The following is a 17044-nucleotide window of genomic DNA, read 5'->3' as shown; positions in this document are numbered from 1 at the left end:
GGAAGCAGAGGAGGTCCTGAGAAGGCTGCAAGACCCAGATTTGGCAAGCTGGTAAGTGAATAAACGTTTTAACACTGCCAATAAAACCCCAGAGTGATCCAGGCAGGACTGATGCCTGTCTTGGTTTTGAACGGGGAAGAGAGCAGGCGACAGCTTGCGAGAAGCAGGGCCTGGTGCTTTCCATGTCTCAGGGATGCAACTCGGAGCTGGGACAGGACACTTCACCTAGCAAAGCTTTAAACACACGCAAAAAAGAGTTCAGCTCAGTGAGGACTGTCTAACACGTTGTCCCACCCAGTTAAGATTCCCATAAGATAAAAACGATACTAGTAAAGCGTACCGAAATATCACTTGTTGCAAAAGCATGGAAAATGGCTGCAGATGCTATGTATATTTCCCAACAGTGTGGAAATACAGTTAATTTTTATTAAGTCATTACCAGGACAAGCTCTCAACGAGCTACTAGATACGATTCAGAGTTCAACCTCCAACAGTTCCATGGTTAATGCCAAGCCCCCGCCAGGATGTAATGCAACCAGAACTCTTACATACTGCTGGGGGCAGTCTGAGTTGAAAACTTTATGAACACACACCTACCTTATGACCCAGCAATACCACTTTTAGGTATAGACCCCAGAGAAATGCATTCACACGGGGGTGCCTGGGTGGCTCAACTGGTTAAGCATCCGACTCCTGATTTCAGCTCAGGTCATGATCTCATGTTTTGTAAGATTGAGCCTTGCTTCGGGCGTGGAGCCTTCTTGTGATTTCTCTTTCTACCCCTCCTTGCTCATGCTCTCTTTCTCTCAAAATAAATAAGCTTAAAAGAAGAGAAATGCATTCATATGACACCCAAAGTCATGTAGGAGAATATCCTTAGAAGCTTTATGGGCAACCCAAATGTCCATCCTCAAAAAAAAAAAAATGGATAAATATTTGTGTACTATAATGGCTCTTATTCAGCAATGAGAATAAATATAGCCATACCAAACAACGTGGCTAAAACACAAACATAATATTGGGCAAAGACATTAGACCCAATCATACTGTATGATTACGTTTACATAATGTTCAAAGCCGGGCAAAACTAACACAGAAATGTTAGCGGTGTTACGAGTCAGAATAAAGGCGACATTTGGGGAGGCAGAAGGGGTCAGGGATTGCAAAGGACCCTGAGAGGGCTTCCGAGAACAACAACAACAAAACACAATTCTATGGGATAGGATGATTATTCCCACTTTTACAGAGGTAGAAAAAGTTATGGGAGTACATCTAAGGTAATATTTATTTATATATGTAAGTGGTTTTAGCCAGAATTTTAAGCATTTTAGGAACTGCGATTTTCCCAGTGATTGCCTTTACAATACGTTTCTCTCGCTTGCAAGCAAAAAATCCTAGCTGATATCTATTATTTCTACAGAATTGTTACATGTACCACAATGACGGAGGACGCAGCCTTACGCAGTTTTAATTTTCCTATCTCATTGCATTCTACCCATTAATCTCCCCTAAAAGAAGGGAGCTGATCGGAAACTCAATTGGAGCATCCAGGAACTATATATAATCTCTTAGGAGAGATCATTATTAAGTGGCATGCAGGTCCCCAAGAAAAGGACGACCTACGATACGTGGGGACGTAGTTTATCTCTACATGGTACTTGATTCTTCCTTAAGTTGGACCAAGCTGCACGTGTTTACCCAGGGCTAGTCCCGCAAACGAAACCTAAGCAAAGTTTACGAGTTCAGAGGAAATGTAACACGTGCTCAGGAAGGGACCGGCTGATTGTTTATTCAGATATAAAAATCCCTAGTGTGCACAGAATCAATTTCAGAGAAACCATATGTCTTCTTGCTTTGACTTTCATCTTCCTGAGGGTGGAAAAGGCTGGCGTGGGTGTAAAAAGAGCATAGCAGCGTAACGATGCTGACACATGTTGCCAAGTCAAGTCTACGGGTAAGTTTCATTAAGGCAGCAGTGTATGGAGTGCGGTCGGACGTGAACCTTCCCCTTGGAAGATACACAAGCCTGGTTTTCTACATTTGGGGCATAAAAAAAATCACAGCTATCTGCATGTTCAGTATGGATAGCTAAATATAAGCAAGGAACTTTTCCTTACCCTTGGCACATATGCCTGAAAAACATCTTTGATCCGTCCCCAAATTCTGGAGACTGGAAGTTGGAGCTGTAAGAGCCAAGGTCATCCATATCCAGCCTTACATGGATGCAGATTCCATGGCAGGTTGAAATATAATCTGCCTGATACATTAATCACAGTTAAGCCCAGCTGCAAAAAAAGACCCACACTATTAGAAGACTGAGTTGTCCTTCTATGTACACGTTGTATAATGAGTATGACTTCTTTCAAATAAAGCCTCAAGAGGTAATTTTAAACATGATCCTTTAAACTCACATTATAACGAAGTGCTATTATAACGCAGGCTTGTGGTGTGGATTTTGGTGAAGTCACTTTGAGGGAAAAAGCACCAACTCATTTTTTTTTTTTTTTTAAGGTTTATTTATTTTTGAGACAGAGAGAGACAGAGCATGAACGGGGGAGGGTCAGAGAGAGAGGGAGACACAGAATCGGAAGCAGGCTCCAGGCTCTGAGCCATCAGTCCAGAGTCCGACGTGGGGCTCGAACTCGCGGACCGTGAGATCGTGACCTGAGCTGAAGTCGGACGCTTAACCGACTGAGCCACCCAGGCGCCCCTCATTTTTTTTTTTAAACTAAACTCTGGGGGCGTCTGGGTGGCTTAGTCAGTTGAGTGTCTGACTCTCTTTATAATTTTTTTATTTTTTAACATTTTTTTTTATTTTTGAGAGACAGAGAAAGACAGAGTGTGAGGAGGGGAGGAGCAGAGAGGGAGGGAGACACAGAATCCGAAGCAGGCTCCAGGCTCTGAGCTGTCAGCACAGAGCCCCACACGGGGCTCGAACTCATGAACTGCAAGATCATGACCTGAGCCGAAGCCGGATGCTTAACCGACTGAGCCACTCAGGCACCTCCCTGAGGATCCGACTCTCGATTTCAGCTCCGGACATGATCTCAGGGTCATGGGACCGAGCCTTCGCACCCAGCACAAAGCCTGCTTAAGACTCTCTTTCTCTCTTCTCCCTCTATCCCTCTCTCGCTTGTGCTCTAAAAAAATAAAATAAAACAACAACAAAGGCACAACTAAGCTTCACACTGTATTTGGATTTTGTCAGTTTTCCTGAATGTTCTTTTTCTGTTCCAGGGTCACATTATCAGGGTACCACATTACATCTCCTCAGGTTTCTAGACATTGTGATAGTTTCTCAGACTTTCCTTGTTTTCAAAGACTTTGATACTTTTGAGGAGTACTTAAGAGCCATTTTATAAAGTGGCCCATGATTTGGGTTTGGGTAATGTTTCCCATGGTTAGGGTGTATAGGTTTTGGGGAGGAAGATCACAGAGGTAAAGTACTATTTTCATCACCTCCTATCAAGGGTATATACTATTCACATGCCATCCGTGATGACGTTAACCTGGATTGCCTGGCCAAGATGGTGTTTATCAGGTGTCTCCGTGGCAAGGTTACCCCGACCCTTCTTTCCATACTGTATCCTGATTACAAACCACCAAATGTAGCCCTTACTCAAGGTATGGGGAGCCACGGTCTACCTCTTTGAGGGCAGAGAAGCTACATAAATTATTTGGAATTCTGCAATGGAGATGTGACTCTTCTCCCTCATTCACCATCATTCATTCAATCATATACTAACATCAATATGGGCTCATATTTATTCTTTGAGTTATAATTCAATACTATGTTATTTTGTTGTTCCAGTTTTAGCCATTGAGAGTTCTTTCAGTGGTCCCCTCTGCCTTCTGACATATTCCCATTGTTTTACTTTATGAATACTAATTACTTTTTCTTTTTAATGGAGGACAGATACATATATATATATATATATATATATATATATATTTTTTTTTTTTTTTTTTTTTTTTTTTTTTTTTTTTTTTTTTTTTTTTTGATGTGGATGGCTTATGTATGGAACCACTGAGGAAACGGGTTGGGTCTTTTAATCCTTAGCAAATATAGCACTCTGGTATCATTTTATGGTTAATTCAAAGGTTTGAGATTAACCTCATTTACTCCATCATTCACTTACCGGACAAACTTTGTGTGTTTCCTATGTGCTAGTGATTCAGAAACGGGTTAGTTTCCTTAAACCATTCCTAATCCCCAAGTGATATTAATTCAAGCTTAAAGGCTAGGTCTTGGAAAACCAGACTCTCCATCAGAAGCGGCAAGGGTGAAGTCAACTCTGTTAGAACATCGGCCTCTCCAGGGACACCCTCTGCCCCCTTGTACTTCTCCTTGAACTTTCAAATTAAATCACAGCTTTAGAGGCACTGGTTAGAACCAGTCCCTAGTGGGAACCAGCTTTCAGATTGGAGGTCCAGGGGTCATACAGATAAAGTATGGAATTACTCATTCATGGGGACTCAGGAGAATTCCAGGTATCCTCTGATCCTGCTGGCTGGGCACAGTGACTTACTTTTTGTGGTATGTCTACAAAAATGTTTGCAGGACTATCTTATTAAAAAATGGATATCTGAGTATATGTTGTATTTTATTTTTTTAATGTTTGGTTTTGAGAGAGAGAGAGAAAGAGAGAGCGAGCATGAGCAGAAGAGGGGTGCAGAGAGAGGGAGACACAGAATCCGAAGCAGGCTCCGGGCTCTGAGCCATCAGCACAGAGCCTGACGTGGGGCTCGAACTCACGAACTGTGAGATCATGACCCGAGCCGAAGCCGGACACATAACCGGCTGAGCCCTCCAGGTGCCCCTGTATGTTACATGTTAGGCACCATACGGGATAGGCGTCATATACATTTTCCTGCTTTATCCTCACGGTAATCTTGTGAGGTAGATGTCATTATTTTTTCACCACAGGTGAGGAGACTGAGGCCTGGAAAGTTACGTCACGTAGCTGGTGGCCACGAAAGTGATGTTCTAATTCAAGAGCCTCAATGCTAGCTTGCCTGTCCAGACTGGAAATTGTGGCTAGAGAATCCTTACGGTTTCCTCGGAGGAAGCGCGCTGTGCCAAGTGTGAAAAGTGTAAGCCTCAGGTTGATTTAAGGCAACACGCTTCCTGGTTTACTTTTGCTTTGTTCATAAGGAAGGAAAGACAGGGGTTAAATATGTGTAGATTTGCCCACGAGGCTCTGTCTTTGCTGGCATCGAGCACTCTCCTCTTGGGAGTTACCATAAGAGAAACCCAGCATTGCAGGGTTCCGAGGAAGCTTGAAGGCACTCTAGAAAGCCGCGTGACGTTTGTCTGCCTTGGACAGCAGTTCTCCCGGACGGTCATTCAGCCCCAGCGAGAGGCTTACGTTTTCAGAAGCAGCCCACTTCTTTAATGTCACCCTCAAACCTCTTCCTCCCACAGAACAATCGCCTCTTTGTAACTGCGAGGCCATGGGTTGTGACTCTCCCCCTTGGGAAGAAAAGCTCTTAGCCTGCTTCCTCGTGCCAGCTCCCGCAGCTCCCAGGACAGCAGGGGACTCAGGTCAGCCCTGGGTCAGGTCCTGCTGACTCTGTGGGAGGGTCCAGGGGACCACCCCTCCCAGCGAGGCAACCACAGACCTGGGATGCCAATTTATGCAAAGCTCAGCGTATTAATACGTGCCCCTGTTCAGAGATCCCAAAGCCTGGATGCCTACTTGTGATGAATAACTCATGCTCTTTACTTCTCTTAAAACTGTTTTTTAAATGTTTGTTTATCTTTTGAGAGAAGGAGAGAGACAGAGACAGAGCATGAGCAGGGGAGGGGCAGAGAGAGAAGGAGACACAGAATCCAAAGCAGGCTCCAGGCTCTGAGCTGTCAGCACAGAGTCTGACGCGGGGCTCGAACTCATGGCCCGTGAGATCATGACCTGAGCTGAAGTCGGACGCTTACCAACTGAACCACCCAGGTGCCCCCGGCCCTTTACTTCTCGTGAGGCCTTCGCTCAATGGCATCAAACCAGCCTCCTGGAAACCCTTAAGAGACATTTCAGCCCACGGTGTCCACGTAAAGTGCCTCTACAGGTGAGAGTGGAGCCACATACATTTCTAAACTTCTATTGGATTCACGTTCAAACCGGGAAAGTCGAGGAAACCTGGGACATGCCTGAATACAAAAGCTGTCTCCAAGGAGAAGGGTGACTTACTGGCAAAGGAAAACAAGTGATGGGAGGAATCAGCAGCTCTACCGACTGCCAGTAGCTGAGAAATAGGAGAGACATTTTCAGTCAAGGTCTTTATTTCTCCTTTGGGGATCAGATCTCAAGATTTAATTTAGCTTGAAAAATGTCACCCACTGAAAGCTACTGTCACAGCACCTGGAAATCACCATCAGCAAACACTGCATGCCCACAGTGTGAAACACAGCGTCTATGGAACCACTCTCTCAAGTCTAACAGCTGCATGATTCAACTCCAGGTTATACCTGGAGTGCAGAGTTTTAGGTGAAGGCTGGGGAATCAATGTCCCCAACTGCTATCATAGTAAAAGGCTCTGAGCAGGGGAAGCACAGTCCCTGAATAGCTGACCCAAAGTAAACTATTATTGGAAGAAACATCAAAAGGGTCTTCCCTCCAGAAACGGTTGCAGGGCTGGCTTCATGGGCACGTGACCCTTCGAGGCCCCTTGCTTGCCGCGATGCTGCAGTTATCTTGAAATTACTAAGAATTTTTGAACAAGGGGCCCCACATTTAGTTTTGCATGGGATCCCGCAAATCATGTAGCCGGTCCTGAATGGTTGTGATGTTTTGGAAAGGTCAAGCAACCATGGTTAATAATCTAAATCAAATATAAGTTTCTTTTATTAATGGAGTGATACAGGTTCTTTTTAAGAATAAAAGAAGGGGGGCGTTTTGGGCTGAAAAACGGAATCCTAAGGTTTTAGAGACTGGTAATCTTAGAGATCATGGTTATTAACAAGCAGACCTCAGCCCAAGGTTGTATTACACTGACATGTTTACTTGAAGGTGGAGACAATTTAGAATTCTCTGGAATATATACGACATGGTTGTGTTGTTGACTACATATAGTTCCCTCTCTTGGTTTTTCACTTGATGAGCATGTGAGAAAAGATAATGGGACACCAGGGGCAATTCTAGGCATCAGAAATGCAGAAGAGCAATTACATGAGCTCCCAGCCTTAAGGTCAAATATCACAGTGGGCGGTAAGTGTGGCCACTGGGCTCCCAATCATTTGAACACCCTGAGCTACAGCTTTAGTCTCAATGAGCTGCAGGACTCCCTTTGAATTAAAGAACCATGTGAAGAGAGCACTGAAGGTAGGTATTCAACATCCAGTTTTATCTATGCAAAATGAACGGTACAGTTTGCGCAAGCTTTACCAGGCAGGAGGAACGTAAGAACGCGAACCATTTGCTGAAGTAAAGAAAAGCTTCGTGACTTGAGCAAAAGCTTTTTTAATCCATTTATCTTAAATCACCTCATCGTAAGCTTTATATGGTTTGTGAGCGCACTTGCCTGGCTCTGTGACTCCAGAGGGAACTCATTTTCCTATTTGCATATGAAAAATATATTCTCCTTTGGGAGCAGAGGAATACATGCAAATCTGGATTCTGCATGTGTCCAGAAGCAAATGTTTATTCTGGGTTATTACTATCATTATTTTTAGTTTTTTTAATATTTATTTTTGAGAGAGAAAGAGACGGAAAGGGTGTGAGCGGGGGAGGGGCAGAGAGAGAGGGAGACACAGAATCCGAAGCAGGTTCCAGGCTCTGAGCTGTCAGCACAGAGCCTGATGTGGGGCTCGAACCCACGAACTGTGAGATCATGACCTGAGCCGAAGTCGGACGCTTAACCAACAGAGCCACACAGGCACCCCTATTGTTATTACTATTAATAATTATTACTATTACTATTATTATTATTTGCAAATCAGAATTTTAAATGAGCAAGTCACATATATTGTTATGATCCTGAATAAGTGGAGAAGCCAAACATGTATTTGTGTTCAGGTAAAGATGGTGTGAACACCTCTTCTGCCTTGGCCTCCCACCCCAAAACTCGTAAAATTGAGGTAACAGCGTGAAACCACAGAACCCTCAAAAAGCCCAGGAGTTAGGGATGCCAAGTATCTCTGAAAATGTGTGTGTGCGTGCGTGTGTGTGTGTGAGTGTGAGTGTGTGTGTGTGTGCGGGCATGTGTGTGAAGAGGGAAGTCAGCAAAGATAGGTACGTTTGTTTGCAAGTCTGATGAAGAGGCAGACACATCATCTCCCCTCACTCTCTACCAGGGGGCAACTGCCCTTTCTCAATTCTGGTAAAAAACAACAACAACAACAAAAAGGAGATGTATTCTCTCAAGTGGGTAGAATAGAATAGTGGGTCTCTGGACTGGGGGCTACCAGGGGCTAAGCAACCACAGTGGAAATGAAGAGACTCAGTAGGTATTAGCCTGCTGGATTGAAAGGCAGCCTTCTCACTCGGCTCCCAGAATGCTGGAAGTCAGCCCAGAATGCTGGCAGTCAGCCTTTATCCTTCAGCCTAAGGAGACTGGTGCAATCTTTCCTGGGGAATCTAATCAATCCAAGGGGGGGGATAAAGAAAAACCCAACACCAAAGATATTGTTATCAGAGGTTCCCTTAACTAAATAGCTTGGCCAGATCAGCCTACAGTGAAGCCCGCAGACAACAAGCCCCAATCACACATTGTGAACTTTTAAATCATCTTGGTAGTGTCCCACTTTGTTTGGAAATAGTTTTACTGAGATATTATACACCCACCACACAAACGATCCATTTAAAGTGCACAATCCAGTGGTTTTTAGTGTATTCAGAGTTGTGCAACGATCACCATGACTAACTAGAACATCTCATCACCCCAGAAAGAAAACCTTTCTCATGAGCAAGCACCCTTCATTCCCCCAGCTACTCTGTAGCAGGTAACTACTATTCACTTTCCGTCTCCATAGAGCAGGGCAGACAACGAGGGGTTACCAGAAATCTGAGAAAAGTCACTACTGTAAAAGAGATGGAAAATACAGAAAACAGCTAATTGGTGGGAAAATGAGATTATGCAGGGGGCAGAAAATGCCAAAATGTTCATGTCTTAACCATCATTTACATCCTCAGGTAAATTACTGTAACTATTAAATAAAAGAATATGATACCTAAAAAAAGAAATCATAAAGATGAGAAAGAGGTCTCTGAAAGTTAAAAAAAAAAAAAAATTATAATAGTAGAAATGACTCAATAACAGAGTCGTATGAAAATCTGATGTAATCTTTCTCTCTCTCTCTCTCTCTCTCACACACACACACACACACACACACACACACACACACACCACAAAGCAAAAAGAGATAGAAACAGAGAAAAATAATGGAAACATGGAAGGCCAGTCCAGCAATTACAATTTTCAAACGAGGAGACAAAGAAAGAGACAACAGAGAAAACATATGCAAGGAAATCCTTAAGAAAAGATCCCAGATCTAAAAACAAAAAGGAAAAAGAAAAGAAAAAAAATGTCCTACATGTGAAGGATGTGTGCAGACTTAAAAGGCCCACTGAGTATACTGTACAATGGATGAAAATAAGACCCACTCCAGTCCAATTTGTCAGGAAAAACAGAGAATGCTTAAACTTTCAGAGGGAGGGCAAACAGGTCACATGCAAAGGATCAGGAAGCAAAATGACTTTGAACTTCTCAAAGCAACCAGGGGGAGCTTGAAGACAATAGAAACAATACCTTTAAAAGCCTAAAGGAAAACTACTTCCAAGATGAAATTCTATACCCTGCTAAACTATTAGTTACAATAGTTTACAAGCTTAGCATGAAAACATTTTCAGACATGCAACATGTCAAAAAATTTACTTCCAGTGAGACCTTATCTCGAAAGATACTGGAGGATGTGCTCCACAAAAACAAGGCAACAAACCAAGAAGAGGAAGACATGAGGACTATAAGCAGGGGAGCCAATACCAAAGGCAAATGGAATCCCCAGAGCAAAGGTGAAGGAAGTTCCCAGGACAGCTGCACACCAGGCACAGCGAGAAGACTGGGTCAGATCAAGAGGCTCTGGGGAGACAGTCTTCAGGGGCAGACAAGGATATACTGTCCGATGCATCTGAACCAATCAGACATGGTGACAGGCTTCCTCACCTGATAAGAAGATTCAACTGGCAAGAAGCACACAGACAACCAAGTTAGCAAAGCAGAACGGATCATTCATTTTTGGGAAAAATACAAAGAAAAGTAATGACACTTCACAAGAGGAGAGGTGAACAGTGTTTATGACATAATCAGGTGAGTATCGGTCTAATCAAAATTATGACATGGGGTGCCTGGGTGGCTCAGTCAGTTGAGCGTCCGACTTTGGCTCAGGTCATGACCTCACAGTTCATGAGTTCGAGCCCTGTGTCGGCCTCTGTGCTCACAGCCCGGAGCCTGGAGCCTGCTTCGGATTCTGTGTCTCCCTCTCTCTCTGCCCCTCCCCCGCTCACACTCTTTCTCTCAAAATTAAATAAACATTAAAAAAATTAAAAAAATTTTTATTAGTATCTAGAAGTTCACTTTGTGGGCCAACTTATGCTTTTGATTTGGGTGCACAATGACCTTGATAATAACCAACTTCTTTTTTTTAGATTTACTTTTTTAAAGATTGTATTTTTAAACAATCTCACGCTCAACATGGGAGATCAAAAGTTGCATGCTGAACCGACTGAGCCAGCCAGGCGCCCCAATAATTGGCTTTCCTATGTTCCTGTCATGTGTGTTTCTAAGTAAGTCCCTTTTACTAACGCCACCAATGCCTACCTGACAGGGTTGACAGCTGCACTGAACAAAATAGTATCTATGAAGTGCTTGGCAGACTACGTGGAACAGAGCAGACATTCACGCTCTCTGGATTGTTACCATAAACAAAAGATGTAAAAATTGGGCATCGATTACTAAGTTCCTATAACTCACCAGTTTTCCAAAAAAGTCTTCCATAATGACAGAGTAAAAGACTTTATAAAAATATAAAGCTCTCAGCATTGCCCTGAATCCATGTAATTATTTCAATCTGAGGCCAGCTCTCAGGTGACTCTCCTTCCTGTCTTGGCAAAGAGGTGCCACGCTCCAGTTACGCCTGGGCTCCGTGTGTTCTTCAACAAAAACATCCAGTTCCTCGGGTCTCCAGACACCGAGAGGGCTTTATGTGGGAACCCCTTGTTTACTAAGAATGGTTTTTATGTCACTGAGACAAGGGAGTGAATTTTAAAGGTCTCAACCACAGAAGGGCACATGGGACTGAGTGACACATGAGAGCAAACGGAAAAACGCCGCTGTCACGGTGCCAGAGGTGACGAGCTCCAAGCATCTGTCTGCACTTGAAGAGGAAGATCGCTTAATTATTGTTCCAAACGTGGCCAGAGGATGGTGATGTGTACACGCTTGCCTGGAATTAAACTTGTTGATAACACAATTTCCCTTCTTAGTTCAAATACACATAAGCACGTCAAGTGGTGCATTTGGATAATGAAAAAGAAAAAACAAAAACATCTGCCGAGCACTTATCACACCAAAGAAATGGACAGGCCTGTCCGGGACGTGTGGCTTCTGTCTTCAGCACCGTCCCTTTGCTGTGGGCATCACAGCCGGTGCTGAGCAAGTTGTCTGTCCCAGCTGTTCTCCTGGCTCACTGTGCACACCTATCGGCACAAGTATTCTGGTTTCCCGAGAGCAAAGATTTCCATCTTTTCCATCCTCTCTAGCGTCTTCTCCTGTGGCTAGAAGGCCCCCTCCCCCCTGCACTGAAATGCCTGAGGATACCGAATTAAAGTATTTGAGAAAATATTAACAGGCGTGGTAAGGGTCCCAGCCTGAGAACTGAGACAAAGCAATGTCCACGTGCAGGATTTAGATGGGACTGGGGGGCTGTGGGCCGGCCCGGGGGCAAGTGTACGTGCAGAGGAATAAGAATGTTCTGCCAAAGCAAATGAATGGAGTCACGTCTTTAGTATCAGAGGGTATGTTTAGTTATGTGTGGAAAGCAAACTCCACGGACCCGGGTTTGATTACCAGGGGGAGAGGGAGAGGGAGACAGAGAAACTGAGACAGAGGGAGAGAGGGAGAGGGACAGCAGGGGAAGGGCAGGGAAGGGCAGGCAAAAGAAATTTAAGAGCCAGAAAGACCTGCTTTACTAAAAGTCTGCAAAACACCAGGCCCAAGCAGTATTGCTTTGGGTCCCCCTCTAACAAGTTAGGGGGCTCTCCCCTCTGTGCCACAGAGCTCTAGGGGCTGTGGGCCTCCAGTGCAGAGAGCAGGTGACCCAGCAGGAGGTGGACAGGACAGAGTGAGGTGCCACGGAGGGTGGATGGGGGCAGTGATGGTGCTCAGTGGGATAAGACTTGATGGTGAGCACCCAGGAGGCCTCTCAGGTGTATCTGGAGGGTCCCAGATTGGGGACTTGGCATCCAACACACTCCAACAGGAGCGTGTCTGTTTTGAAAGAGGCTGCCGTGGACAAGGAGTCAGGAAGGGTACCTGCTAGTTCGAGTTCTGCTACGACGTGACAACCTCAGGATCCTCTCTCAGCAAGGCTCTGGGCCTTTCCTGGTTACAGACGAAGCAGCAGAGGCAGATGCAACAAACCCCATGCGACTGTACTGTCACCTGAACCCCCTCGAAGACTGTAATGAAGGTTAGAAGGAGATCTAGCCTAGAAGGGAAGAGCCTAAAATCTCCAGCATTTGGGAGCCTGGAAAACACATGGACAGGTAGTGAGAGCCAACCCAGACCGCCGAATCTGAAGCCACCGCTGGAGAAGCTAAGAGACAGATAGCCAGGGAGATACTCTGCCCTGTCCCAGGAGAAGACTAGAAGGTACTTTCCCCCTGCTTCTGATGGGGGCATAGAAGACAGGCTATCTGGGCCCACGGGCACCACTGGCAGGGGAGGGGAAAGAGAGCAATGAAGTGAAAGTATGCATGTTAGATGCTGAGACACCCAAACCTCTTTCCTGCCCCAGGTCTCAGAAGGCTGACAGTCAGGTCCTTCCCCTCTGAGCAAGAAACTAGAAGCATCTTCTACTGGGGAATCTGGCCAGCTCGGCAGCAGAGATGAGCAAATGTTAACACCGGTTCCCAGAGGCCAGACAGACCACCTTTTATAAAGCTTGGTCATCAAGCTCGGTTCAGAGGTTGAAGCTTCCGGGCAACAACTTCTTCTCCCATTTCAAGCCTGTGGTTGAGCAATGAGCAAGGATTTCCAGAAATTTGAGGGAAACCTCCAACGTGAAAGATGCAGGCCAGAACCAATGGAAAATGCAGCCCACAGGACACTTGAGACCAGAAAGGGAGAAAAGACAAAAATCAGAGCAAAACCAAGAAACCCACAATTGTGATAGCCTCACAGAGGAAAGAAATTACAAGCATGAAATAAAAAAAGACTGCCACAAAAGGGAACCCCAGGGAACACAAAAGGATTCTTGGAGAATCTGACGATAGAAATGAAAAACACAGCGGAGGTTGGGGGAAAAGCAAAGGAGTGCTCAGAGAAAGTGGGACTGAAGGACACACAGGTGGAAATAAAGAAAAATAAACAAATATAAACAAATCCAGTATATCTTACATGCATAGAAGGAACTGCAGAAAGAAGAAAAGAGAAGGGAGGAAATTTAAAAAGTTAAGAAAACTTTCCCAAACTCAAAAGCACGAGTTTGCAGACTGAAAAGTCCCTCTGAGTGTCCCACACTCAGTGGCTGAAAACAGACCTACGGCCAGGCACGTGATCATGAAATGCTGAGTAAAAAGAGAGAAGTTGAAGACATTACAAACTCCTGAAGAAAAACAGAGGCCATATACAGAAGATCAGGAATCGGAAAAGCAAGGGATTTCTCAACAGTAACCAGAAACCAGAAGATAATGCAGCGAAGGTTCTACGATTTTGAAAACATAAATCTGCAACAGAGCGTTCTAGATCTGCCAACCTATCCGTCAAGTGTTGGGGTTAGAATAAAGCATTTCTTAGCCATAGAAGGCCTTGAATATTCTGCCTCCCGTAAATCCTTTTCTTAGAAAGATACTGGAGAATGATGGGTTCCCCCAAAATGAAGTGATAACCCCCCCCCAAAAAAAAAAAAAAAGGAAAATACAGGATATGAGAAACAGGGGAACCAATACAGACAAGAGGTGATTAGGATCCCCAGATCCCAACATAACACATATGCCTCAGGCCCTAGAGGGCAATCAGTCCAGAATGGAGAAGGTAAGAAGGCTTTTGGGGGGGAAACTTCTACAAGACAAGGAAATTAACAGAACCTAACGTATCCGAACAACTGGAAAAACAAAGAAGGCAGCCGGGGCAGGGTCTAGGCTCCCAGGAAGGACAAACAGAAAGCTAGGTAAATAACAGAACGAGACGGTATTTATTGCAGGGAGAACAAAGAGTCGGACAGAAAAGGAAAGCACACAGGGGTATTCACACTGTCTTACTAAAACACTCAATACAGATCGAGGTGCGAGCATGATGTAAACCTACTGGAGAAGGAAGAGGTGGACGAGTGAGAGGGGTGTGTGCACGTGGTAGGTGTGGGGTGGGGAAAACACAGCTCCATCTCCGTCTTCGATGGTGGGAAGCTAACGCCTACACCAGAAAGATCAAGAAATGGCAGCAGTCGCATGCTACCCAGAGATATGGAATTAAATGCCAAAGGAACCAGCTAGAAGAGTTGAAGGTGGCTGCATCTGGGGACGGGGAGTGTAAAGGGACGTGTGCTAGGACCTGCTCTTTTTCCTAACAAACTGTATACAACTATTCGTTAAACCTGGCACATATAATTTGGATACAAAACAATTAAAGGCTGGCACAAGGCCAAAAGGACCCTGCTGTTCCCCAAACCCTATGGGTCTTACGGGGTGAGTTTTGCCACTAAGATTGGAAAAGCATTGGGAGGGTGGGTGGGGAAAAGTCACAAGGTGCTCGGCCTTGGCCTTGGCATGCCTGCCTTCTCTCCTGTCACAGCTCAGGGATGACAAAGGAGATGGCCAGGCACAGCAGTGAGAATTACTAGGGCACCAACCCAGACGCACTCATGTGTAAATAAAAGACCAAACAAGTCTTCTCAGATGAATTAAGTACAAGGAAGCACACTTCCATCGTGATAAGGAAAAACGGGAGGAACGTCAGAGAAACGCTAATGCATAAGCCCTCCAAGCGGCCCGTTAGAATGACATTTTCATTTCAGCCAAAGCCTTTGTTGGGAAGAAAGTCTGGCCCTTCTTAAGTTCTTTTGTGACCTTCCAAATGCTAATTTTTAATGTGGGTGGCCAGAAAACTAATGAGGTCCTTTACATCATTATATATTTCATCTTTATTACTTTATCCTTGAAAACAGGCTATTAAATAATTACATTTTAGATTAATATTATTCTGACTTGAGATTTTATCACTGCCTCCTAATTCCCTCATTACCCTTACCTAATCCGCCTCCCCACCCCCACCCCCATGACCACCGTGCGCTAAGAGCAAAAGGCTGGTTGCGAGATACACTGAGCACACTTGTAGGGGGCTGGGTCTGTTCGTTTCTCTGAAATCAACGAGCGCCCAGCAGCCAAGTTTCCCTCTCTGCATTTGGGTGAAATTCTTCCCCCAAAGATGAGCAAGTCACTTAAATTACAGGGAGACAGAGCCAGCTCCTGTGGAGATAATTCCACAGATCACAGAGGATTAAACAAAGGATCAACTCTCTTCTTGCCTTGCGTGAAATGGTATTTGTTCCTTTTTGTGTATTATGTGAAGTGCATCAGAGAAGAAATTAAACTCAGGAATGTGGCGGAACCTGGCACCAGAGGACCCGTTGCTGGAGAAGGGCTGTCAGGGGCCTGGCGTAAATTCACTCACCACTGATCTCAGGCCTCGGCAGTCACCAATACTCCATGTGTGATGACAGAGCTCGACACGACGGGACGGCTCAGAAGGCAAATGGGAACACAGTGAGTGGGCCAAAGGGGCGCCTCAGAGAGAGGCCGCAGCAGCTGACAACGGCTAAGTGGTAGGTATGGACAAGCCTGTGTGCTGCCCTGCGTGGGGCCACACGGCGGGGGGCTATCTAGGGCGACAGACCAAGATGCACAAGACTGGCTTAATCAGAACAGAAGTGGAACATGATGGGGCCAAACCAAATGGATGGAGGGAAATGGTCAGGATTGACAGGGTGACTTCCAGGGGCCGAGAAGGACCAAAATGACCTCTAAGCTGAGTGAGAGAGTCACGAGGCCCGTGGGATCTTAGAGAGACCGACTTTTCTCGGCCCCTGAGTCAAGGATCTCTGTAGACTCAGTGAGGTCAAGAACAGCTGCTGAACAGAAACGTAGCGTCGTGTGGCTTAGGGCCGGAGAGGGCTGAGCTGGGCAGAGGGTTTGCGGCAGGCTGGAGAGTTCTCCAGAGGGGTCATTAATCTAAAATAGATTTACGGCAAGGGAGGCCCTGCTTCGGATGTGTCCAGGTAGGTCTGAGATGTGAGCAAGACACGGAGGTCCTGTCCCACTATCACCTGAAACCTCACTCCTACTGTTGTGATTTTACATTTCAGGAATTTCTTATTATATTCTCTTAATTCCTTGAATGAGCCCGTGTGTATTTCAGCCGAACAACAAGGCAAAGAAATTGTTTTGCCCCTCAGGGAAGATGGAGAGGGAGAGGATTATCTTCCAAGAACTTTTTTTCTGTGACTCGCACGTGCCTGAGAATTTCTTGAGGAGCACGCAGGGACCGGGATGTGGGGCCGAATCACACCTGCACAGGTATCTCTCTAGAGGTTTCATGAAGGAGGGCCTGGGACAGGGAAGGCCACAGAGATACTTCTCCAGCAAACCATCCTCCCAGAGATGCAGCGTTAGTGGCTCAAGTCAAGGGAAACAGAGATGTGCTTTTTTGGCGTAAGAATGAAGGGGCAGAAAATGGATGGGGGAGATCAGTTTTGATAATTGAGGATATCGTCAGGCTGGCTGCATTCTGCCCCCCTCCCCCTTTTTTTCCAATATGACTTGTCCATAAACTGGAT

The 17044-nt window shown here is 45.3% G+C and overlaps 1 protein-coding gene across 4 annotated transcripts in view; it reads right to left on the bottom strand.

Moving 5' to 3' along the window:
• Positions 1-17044, bottom strand: part of PIP5K1B (phosphatidylinositol-4-phosphate 5-kinase type 1 beta) — a 309163-nt gene that overhangs the window by 47721 nt on the left and 244398 nt on the right. The window lies entirely within an intron of this gene.

Source organism: Panthera onca, chromosome D4, assembly GCF_046562875.1.
Source record: "Panthera onca isolate mPanOnc1 chromosome D4, mPanOnc1 haplotype 2, whole genome shotgun sequence".
Classification (NCBI taxonomy): domain Eukaryota; kingdom Metazoa; phylum Chordata; class Mammalia; order Carnivora; family Felidae; genus Panthera; species Panthera onca.
The sequence above is the reverse complement of the archived record's forward strand: the minus strand, read 5'-3'. Positions and strand labels throughout refer to the sequence as shown.